Source organism: Mustela nigripes, chromosome 4 (assembly GCF_022355385.1).
Source record: "Mustela nigripes isolate SB6536 chromosome 4, MUSNIG.SB6536, whole genome shotgun sequence".
NCBI lineage: Eukaryota > Metazoa > Chordata > Mammalia > Carnivora > Mustelidae > Mustela > Mustela nigripes.
In genome coordinates this window covers 190,550,027-190,564,688 of record NC_081560.1, presented here as the reverse complement: position 1 = coordinate 190,564,688, position 14,662 = coordinate 190,550,027, and positions in this window count along the sequence as shown.

The window sequence follows — 14,662 nt, the reverse complement described above, 5'->3', positions numbered from 1 at the left end:
CCGTCCCGGTTTCAGGTCTCCGGTGGTCGCCCGTGTTCCAGGGACTCCCATGTGCCGCCCAACCCCGGTGCCACGAACAGACTCCTCACCAGTTCCGGACGTCACGTGACTGTGCCACACAAGCGGAGCCGTCGTGCTCCCTACGTCTGAGGATCCACGCTGGTCCCACGAGACCCCGCCGTGTGTCGCTGGAGTAATCCCCGTCACGTGTTCGTTGTCTGCTGCGCCCCGTTTCGGCCATGGTGGGTAAAGCCGACACCCATGTCTTCCTTCCTGAGTCTGGGGTGCGCGTCCGCTCCCGTCTCTTGGCTGGAGAAAAACTGTGTCTGGTACGTGGACGTGACCGTCCCTGGAAGTCAGACGTCACAGTCCCTCCTGCTCCCCACCTCTCCCGCCCCCGCCCCCCCTGGGTCCCGTCCTCCGGCAGAGCCGCGGACACTTCCCCTCGGGTTACCTCCCCGGGCGGAAGGACCGCCGCTCCCTGGGGCCTGCGACACTCCATTCCAGCGGCTCGTGTGCTGAGCTGCAGCTGTCCACGTGTCTGTTCCCAGCTCGGTCCATCCAGGAAAAGACTTCCTTCCCAGGGATCGTGGGGGCAGACGGGGGCACACCCAGCGTTGGCTCTGCAGCCCCCCTCCCCCCTCCCGTTCCTGTGTCTTCTGGAAACCAAGCCCCTCGCCTCACCCTCACTGCAGGGACCTCTGCGTTTCTCCTTCCCCGGGCCGCTGAGGATGACGGCAGGTTTGGGGCCGGCTGCGTGACGAGCTGGTTAAGCCCTTGGCTCACAAGACTCCCAGCACTTCACTTTCCCGCGGAGGAGCGAATGTTTGCAGCTGGGGTTTTACTCCAGATCTGCAGGACCAACGTCGACAAATCCCTCCCGGGACACCTGACTGTGCTTTGGATAGAAGGGACGCCCGCTGAGACGGAGCCGTGCACCAGAGTGGATACGTCCAGTGACCGAGACAGCCCCCGGAAGGCCACAGGGGAGGAGGTCCCGGGGAAGACACAGGTGGCGCGGCCAGCACCCGAGGGCTGATGGGGATTGCTTCCTTCCGTCCCCAGGATGGCTGCAAATGCCGCTGGATGAGGCGTAGCGACGGCCCGGTTCCGCGCTGGTCACTTGCCGCGAGCCGTGTTCCCTCCGCATTGGTGTGCGGTGCTTCTGTTTCCTGCCAGAGGACTGTGGCCAGCGGAGGCCACAGATGGACAGAAAGTGTGTGGAATCAGGCATGGGGGCAGCCCTCGGGCACGTCCAGATTTGCCGTGAGCACCGCTATGGAAACAGGCCATCGTGGCTCCTTCAGGCCTTGTCCCTGACCCTCTCAGGGGTCCAGGTCGCACCTTGGGAACCAGGCCCTCCCATGGACAGATCCCCTCAGGTTCAAGGGAAGGCTGGTACCCATGAGGCTACTGTCCGAAGTGGTGTTCTGTAAACACCTGGGGTCTGTAGACACGGACTTCGGGTTCCAGATCTCTGTAACCCGGGTGATTGACCAGGAGGCCCCTTGTGAGTGAGATCTGCCTCGTGCTTTCACCCCTGGACAGACGTGGACCTACTGAGAGTGCACCACCGCCGGCTGGTGGGGATTCACACCCAGCACGAAGGTAGCGCAGTCCCGGTGCTGGTGCTCCCGTGCACTCAGCGGAACGAGCGGGCGCGGTGCGGCTGTGCTCACGAGCCGAGCAGTTTGACGAGTCTGTAATCTACACGTGCGTGCGCACACACACACACACACACACACGCACACGCACGCGCACACGGACCTGCGGCTTCTCTGCTGGGGTGCAGCCTCCGTGCCGTCTGTTGGGTTCCGCGGTGGCCCGAGAGTCCAGAACAACGGCGGCAAGAGAACAAACAGCTGTGAAGGAAAGGCCGCGTCGGAAGGGGGAGACCCTTATCCTCCAAGACCAGGGTCAGCAAACGGAGGCCCGCAGGCCCGATCAGCCTCAGTCTGGCTTTGCAAGTGAAGCTTTATTGTCGCGCTCGGGCTGATTTGTTGCTACTCCGCCTGAGCAGAGAGTCCTTGCACACGGGAGGATGAGGGCCCCAAGGACAGAAACGTTTCTTCTCTGGCCCTTCCTTTGCCACCGACACGTGCGGACCCCTCTGTGTGGAGATGTTGTGTTTCGCACGGAAGAGGAGAGCCAGTGCCAGGCGGGCCTCAAGCGTCGTGCCACACCTGCAGAGGTGCCGGGGCACCTGGACCCCATGCACCTGGACCCCGCGTAGCAGGGGCTGCACGTGTTGGGGAGCGGGGCCGTGGCTGGACCTGGCAGTGGACCCCATTACTGCCCCCATACATGGATGGGAAAGCCCAGGGGGAGGCAGCCGCACCTGAGCCAGCGTCTTCCCTCCTCTGGCCGCTCCCAGGGAAGAAGGGGTTGCCCGCGAGCTGGGTCTGCTTTTCTGCCCGGACTCACCTTCACAGGCTGGCTGACCTCTGGGATGCAGTGACTCGACGTCAGGGCCACGTCCAACCCAGGCTAATGGAGGACGCGAAGTGTGACACACGTGAGCTCTGCCGATGAGAAGACCAGCCTTTGGCCGTGGGCCCATCTTCCCACCTGAATCCCCTTGACCCCTGTTTGGCTCCCCGGCTTCATGGTGTGTAGACAAAGATTCCGCACACGCTTGGTTCTCCTCATCAGCGTCCAAGACAGCAAATCGGGACACTCATTCCCGGAGCACGATGTCCTCCAGGTCCTCTTATTAACCTGTCAATCTAGACTCACTCACTGTTTCACCAACTGGAATTAGCTTCCCTTCCAAAACTCAGGTTGTGCTATCTTGGGCTACTGGAACCTCTTCATGTCAGCTGCTGACTTGAGACGCACCAGGAGCCCCTCGATGGCCTCCTCCCTCTCTGGTGTGACGAGACACCGTCCTTGCCTCACGCCCAAGACCAGCCCCTTCCTCAAGAAGCTCTGTTCTCTCCGTGGGAAAGGTGTTCCCCAGCTGTCTTCCCAGCACTAGGGACGTACAGTGCCATGGGGCAGAGTTGGAGGGAAGCTTGTGGACTCAAGAAACGTCTTCCAATTCCTTCCGGCTCTCTGCAGCTGATGCTTGTTTAACCTCCTCTGTACTGGTCTGCATCCCCTTCCTTCAACACCCAGAATTCTGGTGGTGCTCAAGCATGCGCAGAGTGATGGTATTAGAATACTTCACAAAATTACTTGTTTACTTTATCCCAGACGGCACACAGAGTCTCAACGGACCGACAGCATGTGTGCGCGTATGCACAGCAGTACCGTCCAAATACGTACCAACGCCAGCATTGCCATCATAGCAACGCGGGCGCCCAAAAAAGACTTAAATCCTGTTCTGACCACATGTGCTTCCAGTTTCTGTCCTCACTGCTAAGTAGGGGTGCTGGACCGACACCACCAGTTCGCACGGCTGTTCCGTACAGTATTTTACTCTCCGAGGAGCTCTGTAAGTGCTTGCTACCAGTTTCACATTGAAGTCTCTGTGCTCTTTTTTGTTTGAGGTTCATTCTCGAGTTACATTCCTCACCAAGGGCTCATGGGAGCCGTGTCTGAATTCTCGGATATTGATAACACTTTGTGTCTTTTATACTTTGTAAGTCAGTTTTGCTGGATATAAAATGCTCACTTTACATTTTTTCCCCTTAAACATACTAGATATGATAATCTAGTTATTTCGGGCACACAGCACTGCTGTGAGAAACTCAGATGATAACCCGCTTTTATTTCCCTTACAGTGTCTTCCTGTGTTCCTTAGATGCCAAAGGGTATTTTAATTCTTTTTTTTTTTTTAGCATTTCTTTTTTTCAGGAGTTTGAGAGCATGTCTCAACATTATTCTGGACTATGTCCTCGGGTGCGCAGGACGCTCTTTCAACAAGCTGGTTTTAAATATTCCTGTAAATATGGACGTTGTCTGGACGCATAGTTTCAGTTTTTATTTTGTTCCTGCTTTGATCTCCTTTCTCTGGCACTCAGACCATATGCGGGGTCTTCTTAGGCTGCCCTGGATATTTTCGAGTTTTTTTTTTTTTCTGAATCCCTTTTCTTTTCTTCCTCATTCCTTTTGGAATGAAGCACGTCCTTCCTTTCCAGATTGTCCCTTCGGAGGCGTCTCTGCTGCCTGCCCCGTTCACATTCCTTCCGGCTCATTGAGCATTTCTCAAATGATCGTGAACGTCCAATTGCTTTCTCAACCTGCCATTCACGTCTGGATTTTTTGAATTGAGATTTTTGCTTCTCTTTCAGACTTTATCTCATCCTCAAACCTCATTTCCAGATAGCACGTGACAGTGTCATCTGCGATTCGAGCCTGAGTTTCTGGTGTGCTGCCCTTGTCCAGACAGATCTCATTCTGGGTCTTACCTCTGTTTGGAGGTAGCCTCCTTCCTGGCTCCTCCCCTGCCCTGTCTTAGCCCGCTCTTCTCCCTCGTTCGCCTTCCAGAGCTCCCGCTGTTGGAGAGTGGCCATGGCCCTCTGGCTGGCATGCTCATGGCGGGGCTGCCTGCAGTCTGGGGGGTCCTGTTCTTGGGGTGTCAGACTTTGCTTCCTCTGCTTCCTCTGTGCAGCTGCCCATGCTCTGCCCACCCTGTTGCCTTGCTGTTTGACACCATCCATCTGGGCTTTGGTGAGACGAGGATGCCTCGCTTTTCTGCAGGCCTTGTCCCCAGGGGGTGTCGCTTTGTTGTCCGGTTGACGTGTCTGTGTTTACGTGACGATCTGGAGTGCTTCAGGCACTGTGCGGCCATTACCTTCATCTTTCCGAAATCCTCGGGTTGTCTCCCCTTCATTACCATGAAGACTGACCAGCAGTTCAGGTCCCAACAGCCTGGTCCGTTCTTGGCAATATTCTGTGTCAGTCGTCAGTCCTGCCCTCAGTGGCCTCACCCCCCGGCGATGATGTGGCACTTGGAACGCGTCTCTCTGGGGGCTGCAGGCAGGAATTTCTCATCCTGTTGTCCGTTCCTCACTGATGAGTTGGGTTCTTCTGAACGGGCGAGCTGCCCCGCAGCCACGATCGGTGTCTTCAAACACAGCTTCGTCAGAGAGGCAGGATGGATGCTTCCTTCCCGCCACGTAGCCAGTTTCCGAGTCTCGTTCGGCTTTGCCGGCGCCTGGCAGTGCTGTCTGCTGGGTCTTGTTTGGCCTTGGTTTTTGTTGAGTTACGGCCACGGTCCCGTCTTGGCCGTCTTTCAGATGGTTCCCGCACTCCCTTAGAAGGGCTGCATCAGGCGTTTCCGCTTCCTCAGCTTCAGGCACGTTCAGCTGTTCCAGGCCCATTTCCCGCCCTCAACCTGGAATCCACTGTTTCTCCAAAGATCACTGGTTCCTTTTCGTGGGAAATGGTATTCAGAGACCTTAATTTAGGTGCTCACTGCACCAGTTTTCATTGTTTCTATGCCCTTTAAGGTAATTAAACTGGAAAATACTACTTTTTTTAAAAAAGGGTAAGAAGTCAAAAGTTTAATTTTGTAAAAACTTTCACAGCATGACTTTCAAGTGTTCTCTCCTTCCCCCTAGCTGTTATCTTTGTGTCTGTCTGTCTGTCATCTGTCTGTCTACATACAGATATGTACAATGGAATGTATTTTCAGTGTGTATAGAATTTATATTTATATATGTCTTTAACCTACTGAAGACTTCAGTCTGCGTTCATTTCCAAGGGAAACGTGGGGGTCAGACGCTACCCCAAAGAAGCCAGGGACCAGCCGTGCCTGGGGTGGGGGCATCCTATGGGGCAATAGCCAAGGCGGTGAGTGCAGAGAGAGGGAGACATGGGGCTGTCGGCCACTCTCCGGGCCCTGTGCACTCGGCTTGGCCAGTGGACAGCATTTGTAACCCAGACACAGGATGGGAGTGAGTCTGGATAATGGTCTCCTGGATTGGTCTCTTAGATGCTTTTGCTTGGCTATTCCTCTCGACTAGAACTTCTGATCCTGCCATACGGCCTTTCAAACTCTCTTCTCTTAAAGGTACTTTGTGGCAAGGACATCTGGAGCCACAAACTACCTCTGGAACCAACTCTGGGACAACTCGGAGCCTGTGTCATTTCCCCAGGTCCTGTACACCCTTCGTTAAACTTACTAACTTGCCGGGTTTGAGGTCCCCTCTCCTCTCCCTGGGCTGATCCTAGGGTGAGGCAACATGATGTCTGCAATGTGCCTTTAGAAATCCCAGCGTGAGCACCACGGCACACACAAGTGGACACGTGCTAACTTGCTGGGCGTGGGGATATGTGCAACAGATGTGTCCGATGGCTGTGGAGGTCGTGCACATGAAAAGTCATTATATTCTCCACAGTATTATCAATACAATGTCATTAGCAATCTAGCCCTTCCCAAAACCCAGAGTTTCAAGGACAAGATCTTTCAAAACCCAAAGGCAAGGGCACCCGGGTGGCTCAGTGGGCTAAAGCCTCTGCCTTTGGCTCAGGTAATGATCTCAGGGTCCTGGGATCGAGTCCCGCATCGGGCTCTCTGCTCAGCAGGGAGCCTGCTTTCCCCCTCTCTCTCTGTCTGCCTTTCTGCCTACTTGTGATCTCTGTGTGCCAAATAAATAAATAATTAAGGGAAAAAAACCCTCAAATAGTTACCAAGCTATTATATGATTTCAGGGCAGAAAGAAAATTTATTCTCTGGTTAATTTTATAAAGTCAGCCTAACACTGCACGCAAACCTGATTCATGGCCCCCCTAAATGACCACTGTAGTTCGATACGGCCATGAATGTTTAATGCAGAAATTCTACGTGAAATAGTAACACGGTGCTGTGGGTTGAACTGTGTTCTCCTCAGAAAGTGTGCCGGAGTCCTGACCTCTAGTCCCTTGCATCGTGGCCTCATTTGAAATAGAGCCGTTACAGATGTAACTGGTCAAGGTGAGGTCATACTGGGAGAAGGTGAGCCCTTCATCCAATATGGCCGGTGTCCTTGGAAGCAGGTGAGCACACACGCACACACATGGTGTCGGGTGAAGACGGAGGTGGTGGCAGGTGCAGCCACCGTCAAGGAGCACCCAGGACGCCCAGAGCTGGGAGAAGCAGGAGGTCTTGGAAGAGGACTTCTCAGAGTCTCCGGAGGAAGCAGGCACGGCCAGCACCTCGGTGTAGGACTTCCAGCTGCCAGAGCCAGAATGACAAATTTCTGTTGTTTTAAGCCACCCAGTTTGCGGTAATTTGTTACAGCGGCTCTAGGAGGCTAATACACGTGTCCAACTGGCATTAATAAGATTAATATGATACACAAAGGGATGGCTTATTTTAGGAATGAAAGGATGGTTTAATATTGGGAAATATATTAATACAATTTATCACATTAATTGCTCTCAGAAGAATGCACATAAAATCACCTTGATAATAAGGATTTGATTAAAGTCACAGATGCCGTGCCCAGAGAAACGCTCTGTGCGTCTACCTCCCACAGAACATTCTGCGCTTGTCCACCCGGAAAGCCTGAGAACACCTGAAAAACCATGAGAAAATACACGAAAAACGAAGAATGACCAACCAAGGAATACACCCAAACCAGGGGCTTCTGTGAATGCCGAGCACGAGAACAGTCGAAAGTAGCTGAGTAACAGCACCAAACGCGCTTTCCCGGAGGGAAGCTGAACCCCACGCAATCCCGTGTGAGGCCGTCTGTAAGATTTCACTGAAGGACTATTGACTCAGTATTATCAAGATGCCATTTCTGTTCTAATCAATCTAGTGCGAACCTGATCAAAATCCCTCAGGGAGTCTGGCGGTTATCATGAGTAAATGAACAAGTACAGCATCTTCGATCTTTTCCCACTCTCGAGGGGAACTTGCTCTCGAAGATACGGAACTATTTCTTGGAGTCAAAATTAAGATGGGGTGTGGCTCGGTCAGGCAGAGGACAGGAAATCTGTGAAGCAGAACACGACCTCTCAGAGCGCGGGGAGAGAACCCTGACCATGGAAGGTGGCGCTTCAATTTGGTGCAGGTGACCCCATGGAGCGGCCTGGAACCCCTGATGAAATTTGCCAGGGAAAGAGTAAATTCAATCTTGAGTGCAAATTGCAAAAACTCCAAAAGTTTTGGATTGTTCAACTCTTAAAGGAGAAAAACATCAAAACATGAAGAGTAAAAACAGGTGATTTTTCCGGACAGCAGTAGGTGGGAGGTGTGTCTGGAAGCAGAGGCTGCAGGGAGTGCTGGCCGACGGCATCCGCCTGTGTGGCCTCTGGGTGGGCAGTCTTGGGACAGGGACTCATCTCCGGTCTCTCCTCTCTGAAGCGGGGCTGCGGGGTTAGAGCAAAGATGAAATGAAATGATGGAAACTTGCCCAGAAGGAGGCACTTGAGGAACATGAGCTGCGTTACCGTTGCTGTGACAATGACCGATTGTGCACAACAAAACCACCCAACACCACGGACGAATGTCACAGAGGCGCTCGCGGGGCACATGGTGGGCGCTGTCTTGGGCATCGTGTTTTGAACATATGTGTGCTCATGCCCTTCACGGAGGCCGTCCCACAGCGCCGCGCTGTGTAACTTCGCAGGCATGTCCGGGGCCGTGCGGGGCGCACAGCAGCCCCGTAACTGGAGGCACTGGGAGCCAGGCTGGCCGAGCTCGGTTCAGGACCCAGCTCCGGGAGGCCTTGCCATCTCTTCGTGGTGCTCTGGGTTTCTTGGTGTTTGTATTCACACAACCTCCTCGTGCCTCTGGCTTCATCTACAAATCGCGGCAGTGATAGTACCTTACAGCAGGGCTGTTATGAGGATTCAGCGGGTTCACGCCGGCAGGGAGCTCAGAACTGCGGCGGGAATGCAGAGGACACGGTGGAAGTATTTGGTGATCGGCAAATACACAAAAATGTGCTTTTTCAATTTTTAATGGGGTTTTTTCTTTTGCATTTCCAAGTGCATGGCTTTTGTTCTGTGGCCCTCAAGGACTCATCTTTTTGGGGGGAGACTAGGGTCTGACGCAGAAGTAACAGGAAAGGAGAAACAGAGCAAAGACTAGGACGCTGCAAGGAGCAGCGGCTTTGGAAGCTACGCGGGCAGAGGCTTCACCAGCTCTCCGAGCCTCCATGGCCCAGGGCTATCTAACTCGGGAGGAGCCAGGAGACCGTGCCCTCCTATGCAGAGAGGGAAAGAGCCCTGCTTCAGTCAGGCTTTGAGGTAAAGAAGGGGCCCAGCCCAGAGACTGCCTCAGTCCTGGGAGCACGGAAGGGGAGCATCTCTCTGAGGAGGGATGTCTCCCAGCTTCTCCTCCACAAAGGATGTTCCCCAGCTTCTCCCCACTGACGGGTATCTCCTGGCTTCTTCCCGAGGGATGACTCCCAGCTTCTTCTCCCTGAGATATGTCCCAGGCTTCTCCTCCATGAAGGGTGACTCCCAGCTTCTCCCCCTGAGGGATGTGTCCCAGCCTGTCCCCCTGATGTTGTTCCTAGCTTCTCCTCCACAAGGGCTATCTCCCAGCTTCTCCAACCCTGAGGGATGTCTCCCAGCTTCTCCATGAGGGGTGTCTTCCAGCTTCTCCTCTTTGAAGGATGTTTCCCAGTTTTTCCTCCTTGAAGGAGTGGCAGGAAGAGCAGAAACTGCTTGGACCATCCCAGCCTACACGGGGCTCAGCGAGGAGCTGAGCACCCACATGGGTGCAGACTTGACCACGTGGTTACGAGAGCTCCACGGTGGGGAAGGGAGACTTGGGGCTGGGCTCTGCCAGGGGTCCTGGGGTCCCGGGCTGTGCAGGAAACAGCTGGGTGTGCTGACGTCCCCAGGGCAGGGCGAGGTGGCTCTCTGTGCAGGCTGCAGACGGCCGGAGCGGAAGCTGGTGGTGTTGCAGCCCCGTCAGACGGTGGTCGGACTCAGCAAGGGCCAGAGGGAGGCCGGGCTGCCCGAGCGTCTGAACACATGTCCCAGCAGCCTCAACCCTCACCTGAGACATCGGCAGGGCAAGCGCCTGCCCGGCCGCAGGCGGAGTCCTCCCTCCCGGGGAGGCTGTGCCCTTTACGCCGCACCCCTCCAGGCACCTGGACCCCGGCCGGGAGTGAGGCCGGGGAGGGGGGAGGAATGCGGTGGCCTCGCCCGAGGCCCAGGACTGAGCTGTGCTTCAGCCGGAAAGTGACTTCATCTTTGCCTTTACTTTATTATTTATTATCTTTACTTATTACCTACTTTATTAGTAGTTATCTCTCCCCCGTCAAGCAAAGAGCGGATCCCGAATGGACAAAATCAACAGGACAGAGTTTCTCTGAAACTGCAAGTTGTGGTGAGAAAGTCTTCAAGCGTGTTCGGCAAGAGATCAATACGTTACCGGAAACTCCCGAATTAGAAGGAAGACAATGCCTGTGTAGAGGCAGCGGCCCCTCGGGGGGCCAGGGGCTCCCTCCACGGGGCCTGGCCGCGGGTCTCCTTGGGAGTCCAGTCCCGGCTGCGGGGAGAGGGGTCACTCCCAACATGCGAGCGGGAATAGATGTTCCCGACGCAGGTGCCTGAGTGGGAGCGAGCGGCCTGCCATCGTGCGACTCATTGTCCCCCCCAAAAAGGCCACAAAACCCCGACTTAGGGACGACATCAGTCCCTGCATCCAAGGCTTGTAGGAACAAGGAAGCACACTTACGACCCAAGGGACCCAGTCCCAGAACTAAAACGGGCTGAGACAGTGAACGGAAACAGTGCGCCGGAGTGTGGGACTGAGCGCAGGAGGCGGCCTGAGGAAGCCTGCGGACGGTGTGGACGGTCCGGACGGCGTGGGTCCTCGGAGAGCCCGGAGGACGCGGCGACGTTCGGATTCAGTCACAGCGCGGCGGGTCTCCGCGAAACGGAGAAAAGGGATGTGGGGCTGCAGGAAAGCTGATGGCGGCGGCGGGGGCCGCGCCGGGTGTCTGCGTGGGCGGCCGGCGCTCGGAGAGGTCCGCACCGGCCCCGGCCCGCTCTTCTCTGGACGGTGGGGTTTTGGGTCATTTATTTTATTGGTGGACTTTCTGACCTTTTTTTTTTTGACAGTATCACCGGATTCCTTGGGCTGTGAATACGTAACCAGCCACCAGCGGGACGCACGGTGGGACACGCAGCGGGACGCACGGTGGGACACGCAGCGCGCCTGGAACGGCCCCGCACCCCCCCAGCTGAAAACCGGGGTATAAGTCTCGACTCTCCGGAACTTCCTCCTGATGGCTCACTGTTGACCAGAAACCTTCCGATAACCCAAGTGGGTGATTCGCACGTATCTCTTTGTGTTTCATGTATTATACGCCGTATTTTTACAATAAAGGAAGCCAAAGAAAATGTTATTGAGAAATTTTGTAAGGCAGGGAAAATGCATTTGTAGTACTGCGTTGTATTTATCAGAGAAACTCTGCGTACAAGTGGACCCGTGCCGCTCACACCCGTGTTGTTTGTGACTGGTGTGAGATGTGGGGTTGCGGGGGTGAGCTCTGAAGGGGAGGGACAGTGAGACCGCTGCCCGAGGCCGAGCTCCGGGAGGACGAGTGTCTCGTGAGGATGGGCAGGTGCTCCGCGTAGACTCTCCTTGGACGTCTGGACTGGTGGGACACACAGTGTCTCTGCAGGTCTGGGTCCCAGGAAGAGCCTTTCCTGCCTCCAGAGCCCCGAGGCAAGGGAGGCTCTCTTCTCAGGAGAGGGGCAGGGGCCAACTGTCCCATGCGGTTCACTCCCGTTACCCCGGCCGTGCCGCGGAACTGCCACCATCTGTTCTAAGAAGAGATGCACTTTAGTGTCGAAAACCACGACTCCTTCCAGTTTTCAGAACCTTGGTTTTGCAACACCATGACTTTAAAAAAAAAACTTTTAATGAATAATTCATTCTTGAATTCAGAATTTCGGGACTTTCCTGGTGACATGTGACGTGCCGCCTCTCTGCTATTTCCTGTAGACGATCCAGTATCGTTGGATTTCACTGTCCCGAGGGAACGTTTCCGGAGACCTGCCTGGAAACCACATCTCAAGTGAAGTTTTAATACAAACCGCAGACCAAGAAGACAAGCGGCTTTATTACATTAAGAGATCATTTATTCTGTACATTTGCAGAGCACAGTGATCTGTAGGGTCTCGGCTTTACAACCATCTGCAATTTAAACGAGGCTCTTTTTACCGAATCATAGAGTCACGCCACGTGCACCTCAGCTGTTTAGAATAAGACGACGCTTTCTTATAATGAAGTCTCTGTCCCGCCCGTCGCACAGTCCAGATTTCCTGAGCGTTACCATGTACACTGTAATGTTTCTTACTTCAAAATGCACAAAGAGTCTGTTTTTAAAGCAGCAAACACCAGCTGAAGGGTTGCCGGTTTTCACAAGCTAATTATAAACACTCAGTGATCTCTGAAGACACAGCAAAGCAAATAAACGCATTCCTTTGGCAGACAAACGGCGTTTTTGTAATAAAATACTGTGCGCTCGGAAGTAATTAAGGCAAAACATTCGTTCTGATCCATCATGCGAGCGTGGACTGAGGCCGCACTCGAGACACGGATTTCGGTTCTCTGCATTTGGGAGGGGTGAGGGTCTGAGAACAAGGAGCCTCTCACGCACCGCGGGGCCCTGGCGTTTCACCCGGCACCTGCCGTGGCCGTGAGGGTCAAGGCGAAAACATGATCCTCCTGGCTCCCGTCGGGCACAGACCTGACCATTGTCCCCATCCCGGCACCCAGACCCCCGTCCCGGCCGACGCGAGGCGGCTGCAGCTTCCCCAGGCCCGCTGAGTCGTGCTCCGCCTCTATGCGGTCCGGGCCAGGTGCACCACGGCACAGCACAGCACAGCACACTGACAGGTGCCCCGTCGCGGAGCGGCCCTGCCCTCCCCTCCCCTCCGTTTCCTGTGCTGTGCAAACCCGGGCGCCGTGGGAATGCTAAGATAAGCTCATGGTGCCGTGGGAACACGGGGCGGTGCTGGTGTCCGGCAGGAAGGCCGTGACCGATGCCAGGAAGAACTCACTGAACAGGGTAACACGAAGTTCACCGCCGAGCGCCCCGCGGATGCGCTGGGGTTTCTCCCCTGCGATGTTGCGCTCGCGTTTTTTGCTGACGAAGACGTCCCGGAACACTCGGCGTGCCTCCTGGTCCAGCTGCCCCGGGCCCTCTCCCCCCGAGCCCCCGGCCTCCGCAGGAGGTGCCCCCTCTCCGGGCAGTCAGCTTCTGCGGGATCTGCTCTCTGGCACCCGGTCAACCTCGTAAGGCCGGGACACATCGGCTTTCCTCTGCGCCAGGGACGAGCCGCACCGTCCACTCCAGGGCCAGGCTGCAGGCGCTGCCGGGAGGGTCCGACGCAGCGTCCCTGAGGGTCTGGTCCCTTCCTGCTCCTCAGGCCTCCTCTAGGGACCCTCTGCACAGGAGCCCCACCTGCCCACCCTCATGCCTCCCCTCCGGGGACGACCCTTTCTCACGACGCTGTGACCCCCCTGAACGATGTGCTCCCCTGTTCGTTGCATCTGTCGCCGAAAGAGAAGTTCCGTGAGGTGGGCTCTGGTCCTGGAGGCCGCCGTGCCCGGGCCCTCCCCACCGGGTGCGTGTGGCTGCGGGTTTTGTGACGTGCATTTGACTCGGGCTCCCTTCCTGTTCCCACAAAGCGTCCGTTCGCACGGCAGGGCCCGCGGTGGGGCCCAGGTTTGCAGGACGACGTCCGGGCTTCAGAGCTCGAATTCACCAGTCGGCCCTTCAGTTCTTCCCGGTTCATCAGTCCAGCAGGTGTCGAGGCCCCGCTGTGCGGGCCCCAGGGTTGGACCCGCAAACACGCGGACGAGCGTCCCCTGTGGAGATCCCAGCAACAACCATGGCCGTGATAGACGTAGCTGGTGCCGTGCCTTTCGGGCTAAGGACGGTACCTCCACTTCCTTTCACCCCCGGCGAGGGGTGTTTGTTCATAACCCACATTTTACAGCTTCCTCGAGTCCTGGAAGAGCTTCTCATTAAGCTGGAACCCTCCCCCGCTCCAGGCCGACACTCCTATCCATCCCGTGCAGAGACCGGCACCCGCCTTTAAACACAGGCCTTCCGAGCGCCCGCCGCGTGCCCCTGGCCTGCGTGTCTCCTTGGGTCCTGGGCAGGTAGCAGACCAGCCCCCGCCAGCAGGGAGGAGCCCCCCAGCTCCCCGACTCCATGCTTTTCTGCACATGCCCGTCTCTCATCCCCATGGGCTGCCCTGTGCCAGTACGTGGCTGGAGCTCCATCCGTGTTGATGCGTAATTAGAACTTTCCTTTGTGAGAAGGGAGACCGGAAAGCAAATGCTGGGTGCCTGGACAGTCCTCCCAGGGGCGGACAGAAGCTCCCTGGGGGCAGTGTGAAGGGCGTGGCCGCCACGGTGGGCGGGGACAACGTTGGGACTCCGAGGAGGGGTGTGAGCAAGGTGGGAGGCGGAAAGGCCCATCTGGGACCCTGGCACATGTAGGAAGCATTACGCTGCTCTGGGCACACGTAGGGAGCATTACGCTGCTCTGGGCACACGTAGGGAGCATTACGCTGCTCTGGGCACACGTAGGGAGCACTACTCTGCTCTGGGCACACGTAGGGAGCACTACGCTGCGCTGGGCACACGTAGGGAGCATTACGCTGCTCTGGGCACACGTAGGAAGCATTACTCTGCTCTGGGCACACGTAGGGAGCATTACGCTGCTCTGGGCACACGTAGGGAGCACTACGCTGCTCTGGGCACACGTAGGGAGCACTACGCTGCTCTGGGCACACGTAGGGAGCA